The sequence below is a fragment of the Mesoplodon bidens genome (genome assembly GCF_964165515.1).
Source record: "Mesoplodon bidens genome assembly, chromosome: 8".
NCBI lineage: Eukaryota > Metazoa > Chordata > Mammalia > Artiodactyla > Ziphiidae > Mesoplodon > Mesoplodon bidens.
The window spans coordinates 67,347,563-67,363,587 of NC_138165.1; the positions used below are offsets into that span (position 1 = coordinate 67,347,563).

At 36.7% G+C, this 16,025-nt stretch overlaps 1 protein-coding gene across 7 annotated transcripts in view; it reads left to right on the top strand.

Annotated features, from left to right (window-relative positions):
• Window positions 1-16,025, top strand: part of GULP1 (GULP PTB domain containing engulfment adaptor 1) — a 264,230-nt gene that overhangs the window by 85,190 nt on the left and 163,015 nt on the right. For 6 of the 7 annotated variants that reach the window (XM_081242869.1, XM_081242868.1, XM_081242872.1 and 3 more), the window contains exon 2: window positions 2,873-2,999. The exons of the other annotated variant lie outside the window; for it this stretch is intronic. The gene's annotated coding sequence lies outside the window, so the exon portion shown is untranslated. The remainder of the gene's footprint in view (window positions 1-2,872; window positions 3,000-16,025) is intronic. 7 annotated transcript variants of the gene reach the window in all.

Consider the following 16,025-nt stretch of genomic DNA (forward strand, 5'->3'; position numbering starts at 1 on the left):
GACATCTCTGAGAATAGGAAAGGCCTGGATCAGGGTTGTCTTGGTCTTGCTCTCTTCTTACCTAAATTAAATCCCAAGCACCATTCCCCTTTTACATCTTACAAATATGAATGCCTTGAGTCTATTTCTATTTTGCATTGTCAATTAACAAATATACACAAATTTCTAAGAAACAATTTACTTGTCTCACCTTCTCCCTTTCATGGTCTCTTCAGAGCCACATTTACCATATGGTCGACCTAAAATACATTTTCTTGCACCACTTCCCTGTTTTATCATACTCATGTCACCTCTAGGAAAAAATCCAAATTTTAGCATGGCATTCAGGAGGCTTCTTGATATGGCCTTACCTTACTGCAAAAATTTCTTATAAAATAGTTTCATAAGCATTCTATTTTCAAATCATATGTACCTGACCACTTGCCTGTCCTTAAAGGTGGCATGTTCTTTCTTGTTACTATACCTTTGCTTATGATGTTCCCTCTGCCAACCAATTTCTTCATTGGACAACTTCTAAACTGATGGTTCACAGGTTCCATCTTCTTAAGGAAGAAGACAAGTAAAAATACCTTTAAACCTGGCTTCTTTGTTTAGGTTGGTTTTGTTGGGTGTGGAATATTTAAAGATACAAGTGTTGCATTAACAAATAGAGGCATCTAGTCATATTGCAATGTTCATAATGGTTTTCTTAAACTAATACTGTTGGAAAAAATGAAGGTTTTGGTAAAGAAATGGTTGGCTTCATTTAATTTCATGTACCTCTTCAAATTTCATAGTACGTAATAAATGGTGGCAAAACAGTATAAAATTGAGTGTGTTATGTTCATACTAAAATTTTAAGAATCATTCACATTGGAAATCAAGATTTTATATTTTAAAATAAAAATATGTTCAAAAGAGCAGCTCATAAGCATATCTAATTTTTTGCAGGAATATTTAAAGTGCTCTTTAAATGACCAAATCTAATCATATCAGACAGTGGAATAATACATCCACTTCAGAGTATATGTCACTTTCCTGCAAGAAGAAAGATAGAAGTAGGCACAAGTTCATGTTTTTTGATGTGGGTATTTTTGTACTCTTCTTTATGCTGTCACATTGCATAAAATATTCTAGGTTGAAAAGTATTTTCCACAGTAAAAATGGATTTCAGTCAATCTGAGATAGAAATGAAAGCTGTGGGGATAAGTTGAGTCAACCATTTAAGGAAAATATTTACTTTGCTATACTGTTTGGAATGGGATTTTTTTTTAACAGTTTTTTTTTTAAGCAAAGTTACTTATGTTATCTTGGGTGATTTCTTTCTTATTTCATTCCATTAGACCAACATTTGCACAAAATAAATAAGGAAATAACCATTACACTAAAAAAGAACTAATTTTGTCTCCTTTTTCTCCCCCTTCCCCAAGCAGACAAAAGAGAAAAAAATTATCTGGTTAATCACTTTGGAAATCATGGCACAGTTTCATGACTACCTTTTAGTTGTGCCATGTTTGAAATTTCCTCTCCAGGATGAACAGATCTATTTCTAAAGCTGGAAGTAGGTGATAATGCAGCCTTTACATTTTGAGGAAAAATAAGATGAATTGTATCATTTATATATACCCTAGGAGTCAATGCTAAGAGAATACCATGGGCTTCCCTGGTGGCGCAGTGGTTGAGAGTCCGCCTGCCGATGCAGGGGATGCGGGTTCGTGCCCTGGTCCGGGAAGATCCCACATGCCGCGGAGCGGCTGGGCCTGTGAGCCATGGCCGCTGAGCCTGTGCGTCTGGAGGCTGTGCTCCACAACGGGAGAGGCCACAACAGTGAGAGGCCCACATAAAAAAAAAAAAAAATACAGGTCTGGCTTTACCAATGGTCTGTATCAGAGTTATGGAGGGAGACACAACAAAAGAGTTAAATGTTTTTGTACTTGTGCTCCTCCTCCCCCTCAAAAAAAAAAAAAGCATATTTTTGCTGTCTTGGCAAGAAGAAATACTATACTATGAATTTTTTTTGCTGCTTTTGAATTTATGTTCAGAGGTCCATTTGAAATGATGGAATTAAGGGAAGGCATAATTTGTGCTGTTGCATCTGGAAGGACTTTTTCCTTTTGTGGCTTGGAATAAAAATATAAGAATCTTAACTAGCCTCTGTGTCTGTTCTAGTTATAGCATGAGAATAAATAGAAGGATGAGCTACCTAAATGTTTCTCCATAGCAGTTGAAGTGGAATGAAAGTTAAAATAGATCAGTGCTTTCTAAAATTCTGTTTCACCTTCTTAATTCAGGACAGAGTATGTGCTTGGTTAGTCTAATTAGCTAATAAGTGAAGGAGACAGCTGAGCCTAGTTGTCGTACATCCTGAGGGAGAAAGGGGGTATATGGTCAACCAACCATCACTGTTCTTTTTTTTTTTTTTTTGCGGTACGCGGGCCTCTCACCGCTGTGGCCCCTCCCGTTGCGGGGCACAGGCTCCGGACACATAGGCCCAGCGGCCATGGCTCACGGGCCCAGCCGCTCTGCGGCATGTGGGATCTTCCCAGACTGGGGCACGAACCCGTGTCCCCTGCATCGACAGGCGGACTCTCAACCACTGTGCCACCAGGCAAGCCCCATCACTGTTCTTTAATAGTAACGTATCCATGAGTTAAAACATTTAACTCATTATCTAGCAATCCTACTATTTGCCCTTATCTAACAATCTGTTACTCTACCTTTTCAAAAAAATTACATGCTTTACCATTGTTTTCCGTTACTGGGTAACTTTCTTGAACTTTCACAAGAAACGTAATTGGAATTTTAGAATATGCATTGTAATAACTAAATTAAAATACACATAAATATAATTATTGATTAATTCTACTGAGTCCAATTTTAATTTTATTTTTAGTTATGTGTAATTTCATCTGATATACACAAGAGAGAAAGTAATTGAAGGCAAATTCAGATGGGAACTGTATGATTGAAAGTCAAGTGTCTGCATATTCCTTCAACTATATTTGAACATACCTACCCAGGTAAGAATAAGTGATTGCTTGTTTATATACTTAATACCATTTGGAAAAAAGAGTTGAAGCTATAAAAAAAGTTTTTACTTTGTACTGATTATTTAAAAAGATAGTTTTATTATATGAAATGGTAAAATACATAAAACCAAAATAAAATTGAAATCATGAATGAGGCTGTTTTCTAAAAACAACTTCTGTTACCTGTTTGTTTAATAGCATTTGATTTTTGTTTTGTTGTTTTTTTCCTTTAAACAACATTAGGTTAATATACGTATTCTTTGTTGAATTTATTATTTTTATAACAAATCTATTTTGTTCTATTTGAGAATATGAATTAATGCTTCATATTTTTCATTGTTATCTGTTAATATAAACATAAATGATTACAAAAATTTTTAGATCGGGTTTATTACTCAGAGAATATCCTTATGGATAAATTTATATATTTATATATACATACATATATATAGTGCTCATTTTGCATGCTGAATGTTACTAAAATTAGCATCACTGGCTCAATGACTATAATATTTTAAAGGCTTTTTATTCTTATTGCTGAATTTACCTCCAGAAGGTGATAATGAGTTATAGACCCGTTGACTTATATTTTTTCATTCAAAAATTTTCCCTAACAAAACCAAGTTTCCCTAACAAACCTAGACATTTTGGCAGGTGAACATTTAAATGGACAGCCAATTGGAGTAAAGATACAGAGCTGAGAAAGCCAGGGGTTATTCAGGAAATTGGAAGCATATGGTAGATATAACAGTAGTGGCAAATAGGTTCTTGTGATTTGGATTCCTATACTATAGCATTTATATTTCATCATTATATGATGAGGGACAGTTGCAGGGGAATAAGATGATCCATGTTTTATTCTAAGCAGCTTAATCTGGAAGTGATTTGTGTGATAGACTAATGAAGAGAGAGCAAACCCAAAGGGAGGGAGAATAATTTCTAGGCTTTTCTGTTTTTTTCAGCTATTTTTATCAATAGCTGTTTAAACACTTGCTATGTGCCAGGCACTATGGTAGGAAATGTAGGAAAAAAGATGAAGAAGACATAATCCTCACTCCTGAGGCTCTTATAGTATAGTGGGTGAGACATACGTGGCAATCAAAGGAATATAATACACCATGACAGTGTAACAATTGAATCATATTCAAGGTAAGATTAATTGGTAACTAGTTACATTGAGATGCAGGTACTGGGTTATCAACTGAGGTGATTTTCCCAAGGACATCAAGTCTGATCAAGGTTATACTAGAAGCAATGTTTCTAAACTTTGCAAGAATTCAAACAGGAATCAATGAAACTTTAGGGTGAAAGTAGTGTAAATGAAAAAGCAGTGGGGGCTTCCCTGGTGGTGCAGTGGTTGAGCGTCCGCCTGCCGATGCAGGGGTCACGGGTTCGTGCCCCGGTCTGGGAAGATCCCACAAGCCGCGGAGCGGCTGGGCCCGTGAGCCATGGCTGCTGAGCCTGCGCGTCCGGAGCCTGTGCTCCGCAACGGGAGAGGCCACAACAGTGAGAGGCCCGCGTACTGCAAAAAACAAAACAAAACAAAACACAGCAGTGGTAGAAGTGGTGGGAGGTTGAGGAGAGGGTCTTTTATCTTAGGCAAGAGAGGCATGTTGGTGGCATTAGAGGTATGGGGGAAAAAAAGCAAAAGTAGGATTTTTGTCATGGTAAAATAATAGGTTTAGTTTTGCTTTGCTCTCTCACTGCTTTTTGCTCATACCTTTGCTGGAGCACTCATAGCATTTTAAAATTTCATTGCAATTCCTTATGTAATTGAGAATCCATTTATTTACTATGAAAAGTGGTATGAGTTTCCTTAAAAGTACTAATATGATGAGTAAAAATAAGTTACATCAAACAAAACATATGAAATAAGGACCCTGATTTTATTCATAACCACTGTATATATAATTTAGCTTTAGCCTTTCCAGCAATCACAAAAGTGGATATATGTTCTTGCCCTAAGAGCTTAAATAAATTTATTATAGACGTCTTAGTGTAATGGACAGGAAAATTGTCCTTACCAATTAGAGGTGCCTTAAATTTTGCATTGTTGGAAGGAAAGGGAACTTTGTTAACACATAGTTATAAGTAGGTATGTTTGTGGAAGTTAAGAATTCAACTTCTCCAGAAAGTCTTTCCCAATTTTTGGAACCGGGACCAGATCTTTCTCCCTTATATTATGTACCTTAATACCATTTACATTCCTTGGTCATATCATCCATTGTGGTTTTGTCTATCATTTCCTGAGACTATGATTCTTGAAGATTGGGTCGTCATTTATCATTACAGATATAATTGAAATCTAAATAAAACTCATCACAATGTTGGTTTCATAGATACTCCACAAATACTTCTTAAATGCAAAATTTAATCCATTTCCATGGCTTGTCTCTTAATCATTGCTGTCCTAGTCTAGACGTTTTTGTGAGCTCCATATTAGCTTTCTATTGCTGTATGATAAATCACTTCAAAACTTAGCCACTTAAAACAGTGCTTATATATTATCTCACAGTTTTCTCTGGGCTACAAATCTGGGTGCAGCTTAGCTGATGCCTCTGGCTGTAGGTCCCTTGTGATGTTGCAGTCAAGCTCTCCACTGCAGCTGCAGTCCTTTCAGAGCTCAACTATGGCTGAAGGGTCCACTTCCAGACTCAGCCATGGAGAACCTCTCACTATAGGGCTGCCTCACCCATTATGGAAACCACATTCCTTTATAATCAAATCTAGGCAGTGTCATCCCATTTGTGGTGAGTTGAACGATGGCCTCCAAATAGATATGTTCAAGTCCTAACCTGTGTTTCTTGTGAATGTGACATTATTTGGGAAAAGAGTAAAGACTTACAAAGGAAGATGTAATTAAATTAAGGATCTTGAGTGTGAACATCCTGGATTAACTAGAGGAACCTTAAATCCAGTAACATGTGTCCCTATGAGGCATACACAAAGGAGAAGTTCCTGTGAGGACAGGGTCAAGGACTGGTGTGATGCGACCACAAGTCAAGCATCACCTGGCACCACCAGGCCCTGAAAAGGCAGGAATAAAATCTCCCTTAGAGCCTTCAGAGGAAGTGTAGTCTTTCTGACACCTTGATTTCAAACTTCCGGCCTCCAAAACTATGAGAGAATAAAATTCTGTTGTTTTAAGTCACCCAGTTTGCGGTAGTTTGTTATGGAAGCCACAAGAAACTAATATACCACCCCTTCTGCAGTCTTCTATATTTTAGAATGAGTCCTAGGTCCAGCCAACATCTAAGAGGAGGGGGTCACAAAAGGGTATGAATATCAGGAGGCAGAGATGTTTGGAAGCCATCTGAGAGTCTATCTATTCTGTCAGATTTCTGAATGCCTCTATTTGCTTGATCTTTGTTTGACACATCTATGTAGATGGACCAAACTCTACAGGCCAGACATTAGACTCATTATCTCACATTCTTAAAAATCATGATCTTTCTCTGTATTTCCCACCTCTCTGATTAGAATTACTGCTAATTTTGGATAGTCAAATTGGGAAACTTAGAGTTAATTTGAATTTCTACTTTTTTCTTAATATTCATAGCCCTTAATTGATTAACCAGTCTTTTTCATTCTGTTTCTTAAATTTTTATCATCTATCTCTTTCTTTTCAATCTCTCTCCTACTGTTTGTGGGCTTCTATTATGTCTTTCTAGAATTAGCAGTATAGCCCCTAAATCGTCTATCTGTTTCTGAGCTTTTTTTCCTTCAAACCTTTCCCTGCGAAGTGGCTTTTGAAAACTCAAATGGAGTTATGTAATTCCCATTATTATTAACATACTCAAGAAAAAGTTCTAGTTTGTGATCTACCTCTTGACTTCCTAAAATCCAAACTGTATCTTTAATCATTCCTTAATATAGATCTATAAAATTGTATAAAATTTCCAGATATATTATGTTCTTTATTTTTGCTTGCCTTTGTCTGGGATTCTCTTTTTCCAGGAGTCAGATAGGTGTTTGTTTTTATATCCAAAGCACCCAGCAGAATGTCTAATATAATGGCCAACACAGAATAGGTTTTCTTCTGTCATAAACTAAAGTTAAAGATGAAAGAGATGAAGGATGAAGAGAGGAGAAGAGGCCTGAAACATCAGTAAAAGGACTAAACGTACAGACTCATCTAAGATGGAAACACATGAAAGAGAAAGGAAAACTATGAACTACTAATGGAGCAAGACTAGACAGTTTAAGTGTAGGATAAAGGCAAAGGTATGTTCAGAAGTAGAAGAAGAAGAAGAAGTAGACGGTCAAGAAAGTATGACAAAAAGAGAAAGTTCTAAGTGAAGTGTAGATTTGAATGAGGCTATGATGTGTTTTTAAGCTTTTAGGAGTGTTAGAAGGTACATCTCTTCACAGACATTACAATATATTAGGCGAGAAGTGTATGGAATGATGCAGTTAGTTGTTCAAGATAATGAGAAGTAGAATAAATAGATAACAAAAATGTGGTGCAGTGTTAAGAAAGTAGCAGAAAGGAAATAGAAGTATCATTTCTTTTGCCCCCTTTGGTTGTAATAAGTAAGACTAATGGCACTCTTGTCTGAAGAGAGCCTCTAGGGAAATCCCTCAGTGGAGAGCAAATTCAAATCCTTTTCAGAAAGTGTATTCTGCTTGATCAGCATTTAAATACCAAAGGAAATAACCTTTAAGCCATTCAAAGAGATTGAAGAAAGATATTTTGCTTTCCCTGACCTTTGGTTGTACATTAAAAATTTACATGCAGTACATCTGTATGTGTAAACCAAACTTCTAATAATTAATGATATTCAAATTAATCTTTATCTGTATAATGTTAACATTAATTTTCATTTAATGAAGAGATTTAAAGGGAAAAATGTTTTGAATATTTATGCAATATGTAATTATAATGAATATGATTGCTATTTGAATGAAATTGTGAAAACTGGGCAAGTAGTTTTTTATCAAGTATGTTAGTCTGTATGTTGCAAAGTGGTAAACTATGGGCTTTTTAGTGTAAACTATTCATGCTATGAGCGTATTATATATTATATCAAAGCCTTCAATTATTTAGAGGTAACATTCTGGGTTTTTTTGGGGTTTTTTTTGTTTTTGACCTCCAAAGGTTTCCTAAGAGGTAACATTCTTTATAAAATTATTTACTTTGTTTTTAGAGCATGATTTACATTGAGAAAATTTAGTTTAGTGAAAAATAAAAAAAATCTTTCAAAAAGATATTTTTTACACATGAAGACAGAAATAAATGAGGGAAAAAGAATAGGATTTACATAATTATGTGCACTGAATGAAGAGAGAAGGAAATTGGTAAATCGTGAGTTTTTTTTGTTTTTTGTTTTTTTCCGGTACGCTGGCCTCTCACTGCTGTGGCCCCTCCCGCTGCGGAGCACAGGCTCCGGATGCGCAGGCTCAGCAGCCATGGCTCACGGGCCCAGCCGCTCTGCGGCATGTGGGATCTTCCCAGACCGGGGCACGAACCTGCGTCCCCTGCATTGGCAGGCGGACTCCCAACCACTGCGCCACCAGGGAAGCCGTGAGGGTTTTTTTTTTTTTTTGGTGTTGTTGTTGTTGTTGTTTTGCGGTACGCGGGCCTCTCACTGTTGTGGCCTCTCCCGTTGCGGAGCACAGGCCCCGGACCCGCAGGCTCAGTGGCCATGGCTCACGGGCCTAGCCGCTCCGCGGCATGTGGGATCTTCCTAGACCGGGGCACGAACCCGTGACCCCTGCATCGGCAGGCGGACTCAACCACTGCGCCACCAGGGAAGCCCCAAATCGTGAGTTTTGAATTGCATAGTTCATCAGCTCAGTGGCCTGACAATCTAAACTGGAAACTTTTTGATCAAGTGACTATCTGTGATGGTCAAAACCTATTTATACACGCAGTGTTATGTAGTAATCACATCTACATTTGAAGAGTCTCTATCAATTACAGTTCTTAGTTTGCAAGTAACAGAAACTAGTTCTTAGTACTTTAAGCAAAAAAAAAAGCATTTTGTTGAAAGTATATGAGGTAGCTCATAGAATTAGAGGGTAATCAGAAAAAAAAAGTTCTCAGGAAAGACAGCAGCCAGAGCATTTCCGGGGATCCAGAAAGCAGCAAGTGGAGAGAGACTGTGAAGAGTACTGCCATGGAGCTAAATCTGGACCAATACTGTGATTTAATGCTGTTTCTCACACATTCACAAAGCCAGTGTGCATGGCTGGGTCTCAATCATTTGCCCTCAGCCAGGAACCATGGCACTTGATTAACAATTCTCCTGAGACTGCCAGCATGTGGAGAAGGTAGGTTCCCCAAAAGAATTTCAACGTTTTGGGACCAGGTTGGGAAGTCTATGTAGGGTAAGTAAAAACAGTAGATGTTTCTAAAACCCTTCTTTGGAACTGTCATTTGAAAGCCATCAAACTCTAGTGGCAAAAAGCTCAAATAATAAAGATTTTACCAGTAAAATTAACATAGATTAAATAATAGCATTGCTCAGGTTTCAAAAATTTATTTTTTCTTTTTTTTATACATATGTTTATTGTCTGTCATGTGCCAAGTGCTGTCCTAAGCAGTGAAAATAAAACTATAAAGAATAGAATTAGTCGTGGCTTTGCACAGAGCTTATAGTCTAGTGAGAATTGAAGTATGTGCAACAATTAATATATTGCAGGAAGTATAGAATGGGAGCTGTATTAGTTTCCTAGGGCTACAGTAACAAAGAGCCACAAACTGGGTGGCCTTAAACAACAAAAATTCTAGAGGGTAGAAGTCTGAAACCTAAGTGTCAGCAGGGTCACGTGTCCTCCAAAGACTCTAGGGGAGGATCCTGCTTCGTTTCTTTCAGCTTCTGGTGGTGATGGTCTTTCTTGGCGGGTGGCAGCCTAACTCCAATCTCTGGCTCCATCTTCACGTGGCCTTCTTCCCTGTGTGTCTCTGGGTGTGTCCTCTCTTCTTCTTCTAAAAATACCAGTCATTGGATTTAGGGCCTATCCTAAATCTGGAATGATTTTACCTCAAGATCCGGAACTAATTGTATCTATAAAGACCCTATTTCCAAATAAGGTCACACGCTGAGGTTCTGAGGGAACATGAATTTTGGGGAGATGGTGTTTAACTCACTCCAGGGAGGGTACATGATACCCTTGGTATTCCTAGCAGGGTCCCTGGGCCTGTACGTGGGGTATGTTAGAGAAGCCTACCTGAAGGAAATGTCTAGCTGAGGGTGGATGCTCAGCAGAAGGAAAGGGATGTATAATGGACCCTCTCAGCATTTGTGAGGAAGCATAGTTCATTGGAAGAACTGAAAGTATCAATAGTTCAGTTCAGCTGGAGCAAAGAGTAGACGGGGCTGGCAAGAGGTGGAGAGGGGAAAGGATGGTGAAGAGTTTCAATGGGACAGATGATAAGGGAACGTGTAAGGAGTTGGATATTATCCTGAATGTAGTGGGGTGCCACTGAGGGAGTAACCATTATGAAATGCAAAAAGAAAGAAAGTGAAAAGAGTGAAACTGGGACACACAACTGTCTTTACAGTAGATCTCAACACTGTGTATACCTGGCAACCTTTAATATTAAACACTAAAAGTAAATGCATCTAAATGTTAGCAGTGGTTATTCCTTGGTGACTTTAATTTTATTCTTTCTAACATTTTTAAAATATAGTGGGTCCAATGAGCATATACTACTTTTATAGAGAGGGGGAAAAAGCATTTTTTGGTAAATTTTAGCACATAAAATATACCTAAAATAAGATTTTTCATAGCACAATGTTTTTAAAAATAAGTAATTGATTTCAAGGATTGGGTATCTTTTGACTTAGGAGGAAAAAAGACTTGTGAGTGAATAAAGAATTATACCACCTGAGCCAGGTATTTCATAAAATATCTTGAAATATGTATGGGGATATGGATTGCACATCCTCAGTTGGGTTAAGTAGCCATTGGATAAATCAGGGGAAAAACTTCTACTTTTGGACATAAAATAGGAAATACATTTGGATTGAAAGCATTTTTCACTTGATTTTGAAAACCATGTCAGTGAATGAGCAATTTAAAGGACATAGAAATTGATCCTTTTATGTAAGTGATCATCAGTAATGCCAGGTCGCCTTATGTAAGGTGATTAGACATAACATTCCTGCAAAAATTTTACTAATTTTGTAGGACTGAAGTGGTATTTATGTTTCTGGAATGCAAAATTAGAGCTTTACTCTTAAATCTACTTTACATATCAAGGGTCATGCTGTGAGAACAGAACATATTTGCATGTTCTTCTGTTTTTTTCCACCCAATTTCAGAATATTAAACAAGTCCATTAACACTTACTGGATGATGTGACGGGGCAATTAAAACTCTCACGTCATCTTTAGGCTATTTTCTTTTTTTGTGATTATCAAGAGATAACACAGCTTAATTAAAGTCTCATAATAAAATTTATAAAAGGCCGAATGCTGGCTAGTACTTTCAATTAGGAAAATCATTTGATACTTCTGTGGGAGTTTTTTTTTTTTTTTCAGAATTTTGTTAGTTGCTTAAATAGCATTGTTTACTTTGATTCATTGATAAAATTATTTGCTAATCCTGACCTGGTATGATGAATAAATATTTTGCTGTTTAAGGATAGTTCAGAGTTCAAACATTTTACTTGCTAATGACTATAAAATAAGCAGACCTTCTTTCTTTAAAAATCATTTTGAATAAACTCTAATAATAGATATACTAGAAATACATTTGTTGGTTAATTATTTTAAAAGAAAATAGATAACAATAACTATAATAAAAAAGTGCACTTACATTTCAGTAGAGAGTGACTTTTTTAAAGCAAGTTTATATCCCTTATATCATTTAATTAGCCTATCCCAAAAATATTTTAGGTGACTTGTCCTATGTAAAATTTAACTTAATTAGGACTATGAACCTGAAATTCTACTGGAGAATCTACTTGCTTGAGTTTATGTGCTTCTCCCTTCTATCTTCCCATTCTTGAGTAGAGTTTTCTAAACTCCTGAGAATTAAAAATCTGCCATGGCAGTCCTAGCAACTTTAATAATATGAATTATTATGGTTAACACTTACATGTTGTTTAGTGTCAGGCACCGTTTTAAGCTGTCCTTACAAATGAACATATCTAATCCTCACAGGGATATTTTGAGATAGGAAACTCAGTTTACAGATGAGAAAGCTTAGGCAGAAAGTAGTAAAGTAAACTTGCCCAAGACCAAATGGTAGAGAGGGGATTAGAACCCAGGTAGAGTCTTTATTTTATCCATTACACTCTACTGCATGAAGATCTAGATTAACATGAGAGAAAGTATTTTAATCCAAAAATATCAAGCACTTCCTCAGTATTCCCTTGTCTTCTAGTGGGAAGATCTGACATACAGCTGTCTGCTATACACGTTACACGTTTCATCTTCTCCCACATTTTTGTACCTCTCATTCTCCTCATATTTCATTTATTTCAGATCCCTTAACTCTTCTCGTACCTTATATTCTGTTTATAGTTTTATTTACATGTTTCCTAGTATAAAGAGATTCAAAGATAAATCTCTTATTTTGTTTAACTAGAAAGGATGAAAACGTCATTTTGAGAAAGTAAAACATTAGTTCCTTGTTCTAAGATAACACTGATGCAAACAGCAATAGTAAGTTTTCAGGGTAATGAGAATATTAAGAGTTTTTGATATACCCTTTGATAATTTAAGCTTATACTTGATACTAAATTTTATTTTGAGAAGAAAATTACAAATTTTCTATTCTTTATGATAAACCAAGCACACACAGTAATAGCCCACTGAATAATATCTATCCCTGGATAGAACAGAAAATAAATATATATAATTCATTATAGAACTATGTTGCAAAATAAATCCGAGAACCTTCAATAGACCAAAAAATATGAGAACTTCAAAAAAGGATGCAGTGTCAGATCTGAGAAGGAAGCCACAACTTAAGATATGCCCTGGGGAAGACCCTTACCAAAGGTGGGTGTGGCACTCAGAGTGTGCCATTCTCAGAAATGGTAGGTTCCAGATTCCTGGAGAAGCCTTGAGTTCAGGGATGAGTAACTAGTTGCTTAGTTGTGATACAGCAGAAGAGCTTAGTCAAGTATTCAAACCTGCAGAAGCCCCGTTTATCTTTTGTGGTCTGGACACGGAGGATGTGAGTTCGGAATTGAGGAAAACAGTGAAGTGTTCAGCTATCAGCAACTATGAGGAGAATCAGGGAACCCTGCTACCAACGTTACCCTTTCTTCCCTCACTCTCTTTGAAGACAGATTACAGGACTGAGATAACAAGAGTTAATAAAGTAAGCACAGTACAATTAACATATAATAACGAGGGATGGGAGAGATATTCCTTGAATAGAAGAGAGTAAAGCAGAAATCAAGTGAATTAAAAACTGGATCATATTCCTTTAACATTTCAACTAGGCCAAAGCATAGATGAGAAATAGTTCAACCTAAAATTCCACTGTATCTTTGACATGTTAGAAATAGTGTTAAAAATCAGGAATGAAGATGGAGGATAAAGGTCATTACATCGCTCCAAAACAGAACAAATTATGTTTTGAGAATGCTGCCTTCTTTGGTTTCTTTTTGAATAATTCTTTTCAAAATTACTGTATGATGTATAATTTTTACGTTATAACATCGTCAAATATTTCAACACGAAAGCCATAGAAAATATTTCAGTCTCAAAGATTATCATAATCAGAGTTTCAGTAAGTTATTTTCTGATAAGTGTAGCTTAACAACAGGGAGAAAACTTTTTTGACTGTAGAGTTTGAGACGTTTATTCTCTGTGTAGAGTTTGAGCTGGTTTTTTCTCACTGTTTATTCTCACTTCTCAGGGACAATATAAACAATGTTGAAGAAAATAAACTCTGATAAAAAAACAAAGTATTGGAATGCAAAAAAGTAAAGAGTGCACCTTTTCTCCATCCCAACCCTCATTTAGGAAATAAATTGAACCCACTTTAAAAAGTAGCAGAGGGCACTCTATTTTGTCAGTCTTTTATAATGACTGGATATTTATTCTAGAAATAGAGAGCATTGTGCCTAGGTCTATCTGTGTGGTAAGGCATAAAGAATGTTTTTTCTGTCTTCTGAGCTTTGGAAGTTTCCAAATAGTAACAAAAATATTTTCATTGTTTTTATTCCAAGGTTACACTGTAGATTTTTAGCGTTTTAGCACTGGTTTGTTTCTTTCCATTGCCAAACCTAGATATAATGTGATTTAACTTGATTATTCCCAAGCCTAACAGATTTCCAGTCATATTCTTAATATTTCATTGCAAACAAACCCTTTAAGTTAGTGTTGAAAAGGTGTTGAACATTTTTTCCCTCTACCCCTGATACCCGTAAGTATAATGCTGAGGAAACATGGAATCTTTTGGAGTCCTTTGTTTTTTCCAACTTTCAAAATTGCTGGGTCATCAATGTGTTCAGTAGTACAGAATCAAGCTATTTCAGTAACTAGTCAGTATGATTTGGTATGATGCATGAATATAGACAATAGTATGTATTATTTAACATATATATATATTTTGTGTGTGTGTGTGTGTGTGTGTGCACGGGCCTCTCACTGTTGTGGCTTCTCCCGTTGCAGAGCACAGGCTCCAGACACACAGGCTCAGTGGCCATGGCTCACGGGCCCAGCCACTCCATGGCATGTGGGATCTTCCCGGACCAGGGCACGAACCCATGTCCCCTGCATCGGCAGGTGGACTCTCAACCACTGCGCCACCGGGGAAGTCCTTATTTAACATATATTTTTAAAAGTCCACTTCTATATAGGCCTTCTCCTCTTCCCTCTCTCCATTGGTAACCACTAGTTTGTTCTCTCTATCTGTGAGTCTGCTTCTTTTTTGTTATATTCACTAGTTTGTTGTATTTTTTAGATTCCACATATAAGTGATATCATACAGTATTTGTCTTTCTGTGTCTGACTTAATTCATTTAGCATAATGCCCTCCAGGTCCATCCATGTTGCTGCAAATAGCAAAATTTCATTCTTTTATGGCTGAGTAGTATTCCAATGTATATACATATATACCATATCTTCTTTATCCATTTATTTGTTGATGGACACTTAGATTGCTTCCATATCTTGGCAATTGTAAATAATGCTGCTATGAACTTTGGGGTGCATGTATCTTTTCGAATTAGTGCGTTTTTTTTCGGATATGTACCCAGGAGTGGAATTGCTGGGTGATACGGTAGTTCTATTTTTAGTTTTTTGAGAAATTTTCATACCGTTTTCCACAGTGGCTGCACCAGTTTACATTCTCACTAACAATGTATGAGGGTTCCCTTTTTTCCACATCCTTGCCAACGTTTGTTATTTGTGTTCTTGTTTGAAGATAGCCATTCTGAAAGATGTGAGGTGATATCTCATTGTGGTTCTGATTTACATTTCCTTGATGATTAGCGATGTTGAGCATCTCACAGTACTTCTTAATAAGTGTTGTTAAAGGTGCCTATTGCTGATATTTTCAGAAATAATATCAGATGCGTACGAGTGCAGTGTAAGATCTGGCTACTTCTTGTACTTTTGTCTCGATTCTCCCTGCCTCAAGCCTACAAGGGTGAGAATGTAGATATGGGCATTTGAGGACATTATTCCAGGTTTCCTAGGCAGGTACTTTAAGTTGCTGGAATTGGTGGTCTCAGTGTGGACCTGTGCTACTTAGTCATGATCTGAGATTATATTCATTCATTCATTCCCTCTTCCATTCTGCAAATATTTAGGGAACAACCACCAGGTACCTGGCACTGTTCTAGGCACTGTGGCTTCAGTAGGAAACAAAATAGACAAAACCCCTGCCCTTCTGGGCTTACATTCCAGTGCAAGAACGTTACTGCAGCCTCTTCCTTCTCAATTTCCATGGCCTTGAATTGAGGAAGTTCTTTAAAAATAGAACCTGCCTTTTCAGTTTTTTGCTTATTTTTTTTAAATAAAATAATAATGGAAAATGTAATGAAGTCATTAAATAACTGCAAACTAATGTCTTACAGATAAATCTAACCAATATGTAGAAGTT